This window comes from Dermacentor andersoni, chromosome 1 (assembly GCF_023375885.2).
Source record: "Dermacentor andersoni chromosome 1, qqDerAnde1_hic_scaffold, whole genome shotgun sequence".
Lineage (NCBI taxonomy): Eukaryota > Metazoa > Arthropoda > Arachnida > Ixodida > Ixodidae > Dermacentor > Dermacentor andersoni.
Window position 1 is genome coordinate 194624279 of NC_092814.1, and position 9158 is coordinate 194633436.

General features: G+C 46.8%; 1 pseudogene; it reads left to right on the plus strand.

Moving 5' to 3' along the window:
* Nucleotides 1-1392: 1392 nt before the first annotated feature.
* LOC126547488 (U2 spliceosomal RNA) lies at nt 1393-1556 on the plus strand (annotated as a pseudogene).
* Nucleotides 1557-9158: the final 7602 nt, after the last annotated feature.

A 9158-nucleotide genomic window follows, 5' to 3' on the forward strand; every position in this document is an offset into this window, starting at 1 on the left:
GTCAGCGCCTCGTGATGTCGCAAGCATCTCAGAAGTCCTTGCATGATCTGTGCCACACAAACACTTATTACCCTTATGGCTTCCTAGCACTCCTATGGACTCCGTCTCGACGTGTTGACCTCTCAGAGAAGCTCCTGTCTCGCAATAGTATACGACGGTCCCTACCGCGTTTTGCGTCATGTCCCACGAGTGACTTATGAGATATCATCAATAGTGCCCAAGCCGACCCCTAATAGTCCTATCGCGGGCATTAATCATATTGTGCGACTCAAGCCGTATGCGCCGGCCCACGATGTGCCATTCCAACGAGCACCGCGTCGGTGCTCCCACCCCCGAGGAGCAATATGTCACCGGGAAGACAATGAAGTTTTGGTGTCTACCTCAGATGAAGAAGTGGAGAAAGGTCGCGCGGAGGGCGACACCATCTTGGTTGATGACTTTCCTCTCTTGATCCACCTGCAACATGTAAATAGTTGTAAATATACATTTTCTCCCAACAGTATTGCGTCACTCCTTTGTCAACTGCGCGATGGTGGACTTGTCTGATATCTTCGACGAGCTGCTCATGGGATCCGTGACACAGTGCGGAAAAGAAGCTCTGGAGAGCTGCCTCGCAGAGTCGCAGGAGATTCACCGTGGATTGTGTGGTTCATCATTAACGAAACAAAAAGCCTCATCGAGGCCCGTGAGTTCAGCCGCTGTCATTAGTGTTACATGAGATGTTTTCAGTTGTATGGCGACATATCTTGCTGGGATTACTACCATACCTGTTGAACTAATAGAACGGGTAAAAGTAGCAACGTGCCCTGTTTGGGAGCAACAAATGACATCTCAGCTTTATTCGTGATATCCGAAACGGTGAGGAGCACTTCAAGTGTTTGTAGGCACCATTAGGACGAGGATGTGCGTGCTGCAGGCATGTAGTTATCTGGCAATGAGGCACGAGTGACAATGGACAGCGGTTATAGCGCTGAAAGTTGTGACTGCCTTTTCTGCAAGGAAACAGGCAAGATGGGGAGGGCAACGTGTCGAATAAGCTTCCCGAGAGTATCGATGTCTATGTTATGACGATCGTTGCCGCTGGTGCATACGCACTTGAAAAAAAAAAAAAAAATCGTGAGGCATTCCACTATGTGAAGGCGGATGACCAGCGAAACTGTTTAGCACATGACATAGAGGTGACACAGAATTTTGAACAAAGCTAAGAACTCATTTACCGTGGTTTTTATACCCATTCCTGCGGACGACGGGAACTCCGCCCCGAGGAACGGGAGGAAATTAGTCACGCGTGACGTTTCGACGGGACCGCCACCACGGGAGAGCGGAAGGAAAGGAAGGTAGATACGCGAGCGCTTGGAACGCCGACAAAGAGAGGGCGGTACGAACGTAGACATAGCCGACGCGGGTCAAAGTGTAGTATCTGTTCTTATCAGCTAAATATCTGATACGGGTTCTATTTAAGCCCAAGATATTAAACTTATTTTTGTAAGTTGGCGGAATGCTTGCAGCCTTGCTTGTTGAGCGCTTGTAGCATCTGCCTTACGGGGGTATGAGCCATTACTGTTGATGATAGATGCTTGTTTTGAGTTTGTTCTTTATTGAAACGTACGCTGTTCTGCACGCTGTATGCGTTATTACAATGAATCTATGCACTGTTCACTTCACTTTGCTGAGTGCTTGTAGCCTCTGCATTACGAGGGGGACGAACCATTGGATTATTGCTTGTTTGCAGTAATTGCTGATGATGATAATTTTTGTTGATGCACACGAAAAATACATGGAACACTAGCCATATACAGCTTCGCTGTAAAACGAGGCAGGTTTTTAAGGCTTGAGCTTATATACTGTGGAGCTTACGCTATTTTTTTTTTTGCAGGTGTTGCCCTGCACAGGCAGGCTGTATCTTACATAATTCAACAATACAGCATCATGGTGCCTATTATAGAGCCCGCACGTTCCATGAAAGAGGAGGCTGACTGCAGTAAAACGCATTCTCAAACTTCCCGGTGGAAATTTATGGGGCACACCTGTAGGGTCAATGCTACAACATCATAATGTTGGGCACAAATATAACAGTATTACGTATTGTATGTACGTGTTAGTACATTTAGGTGATATAGACACTAACATGTATAACAAGTTTGTTGAATTCCGAACGTCACTCTTGAGGGCAATGTTTTGAAAGCTGTCGGAGAAAATAAATTATAGGCCAAATGAGATTAATTAATTCCACACAACAAATTTTCCATTAAAAAAGTGAGCTGAAGGAAGGTTGGTACAGTCGAATCCGATTATAACAAACATGCTTGTGCACTTAAATTAGTTCGTCCATGTCAGAACGAGAAAAAAGGGGGTTAACCGAGGGGCCCAATTTTTGTTAATTATATCATGAGAAGCCAACAAACAAAGACACCAAGGAAAACATAGGGGAAATTACATATACTTACTAATTGAATTAAAGAAATGATAAGTTAATGGCAATGAAAGTGGATGAAAAAACTTGCCGCAGGTGGGGAATGATCCCTCGTCTTCGCATTACGAAGAGCATCGCACGCGTATTGCTACACTTTAACCAGAGTTCGTGCGTAAGCTTTGAAAGTGTTACCTTGAAGAAAGTTTCATCCATTTTGAGGATGCGCCGTTTCAAAGAAATGAAAGCCGAGTCCTTGAAGTACACAAGGCCGCTTCATATACGTTCCAATTCATGCATTTCTGTATTCGCAAATGTTTATTCTTTTGTGCAAAATTTAGGAATTTCCATCAATCGTCATGGTTTAAACTTATAATGTGCATGACAAAAAGAAGGGGAAAAAAAGAAAAGAATATCAGCTGCAAGATGTATTACGTTGCATGCCCGGTTAGTGTGCGGTCTTGTAGAATACAAGCTGATATTTTTTTTCGAGGTTAGTTGGTGGAATTTAGCTAAATAGTTTAGAGGTGTGAAGAGGTACACCTAAAAAACTACAGGTTGTACTGGCGCTAGCCTTGTCTGTCCTTTCTTTTATACGCGTGCCTGTTCGCGCATATGTCGTCCATTTAGCCTTTTAAGATTGATATAATAAACTAATATTGTCACCTCGGCAATTAGATATATCCCCGAAGAAATTATCCTTTAGCGCCTGTCTCCAAAGCGCTGGTTGTTCAGAATTTCGGTCATAGTTTCTTTTCTTTTCTTTTCTTTAAGCAGATTATGTTTAGAAGGTGTTGGCACCTTTAAACGGCCCGGCTATTCCTGTTCACATAAAATTATACACAGGAAAAAGAAGAGCTAGGTAGTATTGAACAAAATGAAGGGCACAGGAATGAAAAATAAAGTAACATAAAGCTAGTCCAAAGTCAGAACGAGACAAAGCTCACAGGAAGATGGAAGTTTGACGCAGACAAGTACCCCCTGTCTAAAGATTGGCTCCAGCGACATTCCTTGTTACGCTACCACTGTCAGGAACTCAAAGTAAGGACACGTAAATGCAATGTTCCGCTTTGGAGTTCTTCCCAATGGGCGATCTTGAAAAATCTCAACACATACGGAGTATAGGACCTCGCTCGCTGCCGCCGCTTCTGCTACGCGGAGTCGATGCATGCGATATTGGCGCACCATTGTAGTCGCCGGGGAAAGCAGGCCATCGCTCATCTACTCGTTCGTCGTCCCCTTTAGTTGATCGCAAGCGTGGCGCCGTACTGGCGAGTACTTGAGCTAGAGTAGTCAACTGACAACCGGATAAAAAAAAAAAGTCTGCGTGAAACTGGCCTTACTTTACCTGGGCTGTTAGCATTTAGACACATGTAAAGCGACTTTATGCGAGGATCGATTGATTCATGGACGGTGTTATACGTCCCGAAGCAACATGGGTGGATAATTGAGTACTCTGGAGTAATTTTGACCACCTGGTATTCTTTAGCGTGCACCTAAATCTACGTACGCCAGTGTTTTTGCAACTCGCCTCCGTCCCAATGTGAGTGCCGCGGCCGAGAATATAGAACCCACGACCTCGCCACAGACGAGGAGAAGATGGTGGCGGGCCGCAACAGGTCACCTGTTTCTGGGAACGAGGATGCCACAGCGCAGAATACTGGTCGCAAATTGATTGGAAACGGTTTAGCCTAGCTGTTGGAACTGGTTTCAGTTCTCGCGCCGATGACACTTGATAAGCAAAAGACGGAAGGGCATGGGTGCTTGTGACAGGCGTGATTCCTCGCGAAAAGATTTAGAGGGCATGTAGCATCCGCAACACCGTGAAATGAAGCAGGTGCCCGACTCTATGAATGCCTCCCCACCCACGACCACGAAATAAGCCCACTCGAACGCGGCGAGCGACAAGGCGGAATAACACGCAACCTAACGGAAAACTTCGCCAGGTATGCGTATACGCTCACGCACGCACAAGCGTACATGCGCTGCGCGCCAGTACGCATAGCCCACCAAAAGGAAGTGGGTGTATATCTCGGAGCCCTTTGTATTTTGATCTCGCTCGGGGAAACTCCTCGCCAGATGCCCATCTTTTGTTCCCGAGCACAACACGACGACCGCGGGATTCAGCGCGTCGTCGAAATGCCGCGCCTCCGCGTGCAGACGGAGGCGCGCGCCCGTTGCATGCATGCAGGGGTGCCCGCTCTCGCTCCTCCTTGGCGCGCCGTGATGGACGACTCTTCTAACCCGATTCGCGCCTGACGCCTTGGCGGGCGCGTTAAAACTGTTACGAAACGTCACGCCTGCCTCCTCGTTCCCACGCGCCCACCGCCGGCTCACCTCGACTCGGGCGGAGAGAGGGAGAGATTATAACCGGCGGGAAAACGATCGAGGCCTTCCCGACGTGCGACTCAATCAACACAAAGGCATCCACCACGCGTCTGAGACACGCGCTCCTTTCTTTCATCTCTTTCTTTTCGTCGCGCATTAATTCTTTGTTCGTTAGCATGATTGCACTGTCGTTGTTGATACCATTATTTATCGAAGGTGTGAAGCTTTACGCATATATATACTCCGCTCCATGGGAAAAGGAACGTTTATTTCTTCCTGCGGCGACGGCTGGTAAGCGTATCCTTCAGCCAACTGCCATCACGTCTGTCACAGGTATTATCGCCACGTTCATCATGTCTCCTTAGCAGGACAATGTGCAAAAAAGAAAACGAAAGCTTTATTTATACCGACCCAGGATTGGATCCCAGAAACTCGACATGTGGCCCGTCGTGGCATCATCGTAGACGTTTCTCTTATCTTCATGATGCCGCCGTCGCTGTCACTGGGCCAGCTACAGCTGTCTTGAGTGGTACTAAAGACTTTCGTCTTAGTAGGCTTTTACGGCTTTATTGTTTGCTTGATAACACCTGCAATTGTAAATATAAATCTTGAGAAATAAGACCTGATTAAAGATTAAAGGAAAGCAAATGGAAAATATAGACTAGGAGGTCAAGGAAAACGAAATCAATTTATCTTGAGCCAGTAGGATTTTCACGACAGAGGAACAGTGATTGGTAGCCATGCCTGAGATATATAATGTGTTCAATGTCGGCTTACATCTGCACCTGCGATCGTATAACTAGATGCATATTGTTTGTTACCTCTCTGCCTTATACATTTAGCCATACCTACCTGGCCCCTTGCATTGCTCTGCCAAGGTTCTTGTTCGGCTTCCCGCTTTATTTTAGGCAGACAGCATATCTACAGAGGCTATAGGTAGCAAACACTTTATGAAGCTATGCATTGACCAATATTACGATTTTTCACAAGCAGAAAACGGCCGATCTAAGTAACCTAATCCTGAAAGAGCTATAGTTCATAAAAGGCGGGTTATGTGCTGAGCAATCTCCAATACTTCGTGGGTTTAAGATTCATACGTTGTAAATTGCTGTAAACGTGTTCGTGTATGTAATGTGCGTAAGAAGCCGCAAGAAACCTACAGCCTGTTTTCGCCACTCCTTCTCCTTTTGCTTTTTATTTCTTTGCCCCCTTCCTCCTGCGTATAGGGTAGTAAACCGGACGCGCGTCTGGTTGTCCTCCCTATCTTTCCTTTCTGCTTTTCATCCTCCTCCTGCATAGCACCCATTTCTTACCGTGTCCCGTTTCAGTGATTGCCAGGAGAGAATCTACGCAGTCTCTTCTCATGTAGTATGTACTGTATGCGACATTGACAGTGGAGTGCGAAGAATACCAAAGCGACAAAGCGAGAGTCGTTTTCGAGGACGTCAGAGGGGCTTTATGGCAGAACCATTTATTAAGTAAGGGCAAGTAAGGTTTGACATAGTGTAATTTTCCAGTGCAGAAATGGTACAAAGTTCTTGTCTATTTGGTTGTCTCTTTCCTGTGATAAAATTTGCATATTTGAAGGTCTTATGGAAGCCAGTCCCTTGGCAGACGTTATGTCGTTTGGAGTCAGAGGGAACGATTTACGCCTAATGTAGAGGTTTTAATGCGAGTACGTTCTTTCCCTATACTCCTACCACTCCGGCCTGGCAGGCTGGGTATCTGTCCGGCCTCGATACAATGAGCGTGTAAGAAAGAAATGAGGAAATTTTAATTCTCTGTGAGGAATCGAACGCATGTCTGTAGCATGGTAAGCTACTAACTGTCCCCGGCGCCACGCTAACAGTTGACTAGAGAAGAGGAATTGTACGTATCATATACTGTATACTTTGGCAGGCATCTTCCCGTGCACGAAGTGATATTTTTTTATATAACGTTCGTACCCTTGTCTCAACTTTTTCGCTTTGTTTCCCTGCCATTCTGGGAGCTGCCGCTACCTCCTTGCAGCAATGGTTGAAGAGAACTCCGAGGACATTCCTGGTGCGCAGCCGTCAAGTCAGAAGAAGGGTTGCCGCATCAACGCACAGCACAACCAAGAAGGATAGAAGGAAAATAAATAAAGCGGAAAGGCTTACCCGTCCAGAAGAATGACCTGAGCTCCCGAGGGCATAGCGCGCTGCTGAGTTACCTCAAAACGCACCGACCTCGACGGCTGCAGCATCTGTTGAAGCGACGTTGGCGGCTGATCTCTATAGGGCATCAACATTTTGCGCTTTCTTATGAATGCCATTCGCGTTATATACAACGACATCAAAACTTCGTCTGCGAAAAGCACGCTACAGGTGCTGGACACTTTCGTTCCAGTGCCTGTAGCCCTTGGATGAAACCATGGCTCGCCAGAAGCCGTCGTTTCGTGCCGAGGTCCGGAACGCGTCGATATTAAAATGAAGGACCTCAGAGGACTTAAGTCACGCAAGTCGGACTTTCGGCTGTTTGTGGCCGCGAATGAGTTCCCCATTATCGTCATCTGCGAGCCCCTATCAACTCACACCATACTGTCCGGGTATGAATGGTTCATGTCCGCCACGCACGGAGAATGCGGCAAGATTATCATTTTCATACGACGTGACCTTACGTGTAATCCAGTGCCACCTGACCATTAAAGACCGGTACGCGTGTCTGACAGTGAAGAAAAGCAAGCTCACTTTCACAGTAGTTGGAGCATACATAACGCCCTCAAGTCGGCTGGACTGTGAGCGGTTACGGCGAATCACGACAGTGACTCCACAGCCTTGTGTGATGACTGGAGATTTGAATGCCCACCACTATCTCTGGGATGCTCTAAGTTGAACTCGAGGGGCACAAGATTAGTGTCATTCGCCTCCGAACAATAAACTGTAAATAATGGAAGCCCCATTTTTTTCTTTGTGGAACTGTTTACAGTAGCTGCCTACCTCACCATTGTTTCACGTTCTTTCCACAGAAAAGTTAGGTGGTTTTCGGATATTGAAACGCAGTGAAGTGACCACCTCTCCACTTATCTTAGGATTGAAGGGCTGACGGACTCTAAGTTACTCGGCGTCACCCACTTTATCAACCGGGAGACGTTCAAATCAATTGTGGAAGACGGTTGTCGGGATGGCTTTTCCTCTAGCCTAGAGGACATTATAAAATGTGCCCTAGAGGATGCCATGCAATCGCTTTCGAGAACGTCTACACGCACCAGCTACGACATTGAGCTGGAGAAGCTTCGTACAATTCTTCGCCGCGCAGAGCGAAGATGTAGGCGTACAAAGTCCGTACATGATTTGAGATTGGCTAGACAAACTAAAAAAAAATTCAGCGTTGCGTGGACAAACTCGCATTGCACAGATGGATGTCGTTCTGCAAGTCTTTGGATCCACAAAAACAACGATTCGTGTTCTTCGTAGAACCCCTCAACAGCGCCACCTTCAGCTATTTGGCCCTTCACCAACAATGCAGAGATATTGACGTCGCTGACGATTTCTGCAGGAGCATTGCTTTTTGAAACTAGCTCCGCTAGAACATCGACGCTCGACCACTCACCGATTTCACGCGCCCCACGCATGGACAGTACTTTCTCTGCGGATAATCTCGAAGCTGCACTTGCCTTGCGCAAGCGTTTGTCATCGCCAGGACTCGACGGTAAAGCTATACCGTGCCTTATGTAATCTTGGCAAAGAAGCTCGGAAAATGCCCCTGCTCTTGTTCAACAGCTCCTGACAGACAGGCACGGTTCCCCAGGAATGAAAAACCTGTGGGCTAATTCCACTGCTCAAGCCTGGCAAGTCGCCTGGAGGCATTGCATCATACCGACCAAATGCGCTTGTCAGCTGCATCGGAAAACTAATGGAGAAGATGGTTTTAGCACGATTAGAATGGCACCTCGAACAATACGCAGTATGTCCAGACGCAATGACCGGTTTCAGTGTGGCCATTCTTTCATAGACAACGTTGTCGACTTGGTGACGTACATCGAGCACCACAAGTTCTGCAAACGATTTTATGCTGTCCGGTTTCTGAATGTTAAAGGACCATATGATAACCTAACGCACGAACCGATCATCAGCACGTTAGAGACAGTAGGGCTTAGCTGCAAGATCTATTTCTGGATTAATAGCTACCTACAAACAAGATCATTTTTTATACTTACCGAGGATCACCCATCCTCCCAGGATTACAGTAACTGTGGGGTCCCTCAGGGCGGGGTACCGAGCCCAACGCTCTTAACTCTAACACTCATTGGACTCGCCGATATCCTTCCATGCACCGTTTGGCTCTTCATCTATGCCGATGATAATTGTGTTTGGACTTCGGGTGTGATGCGTGTCGATAAGTGCAGAAAAGAAACGGGGGCCGTCTTCAGTAAAAGACACGAGAACAAGCATTGGAACGA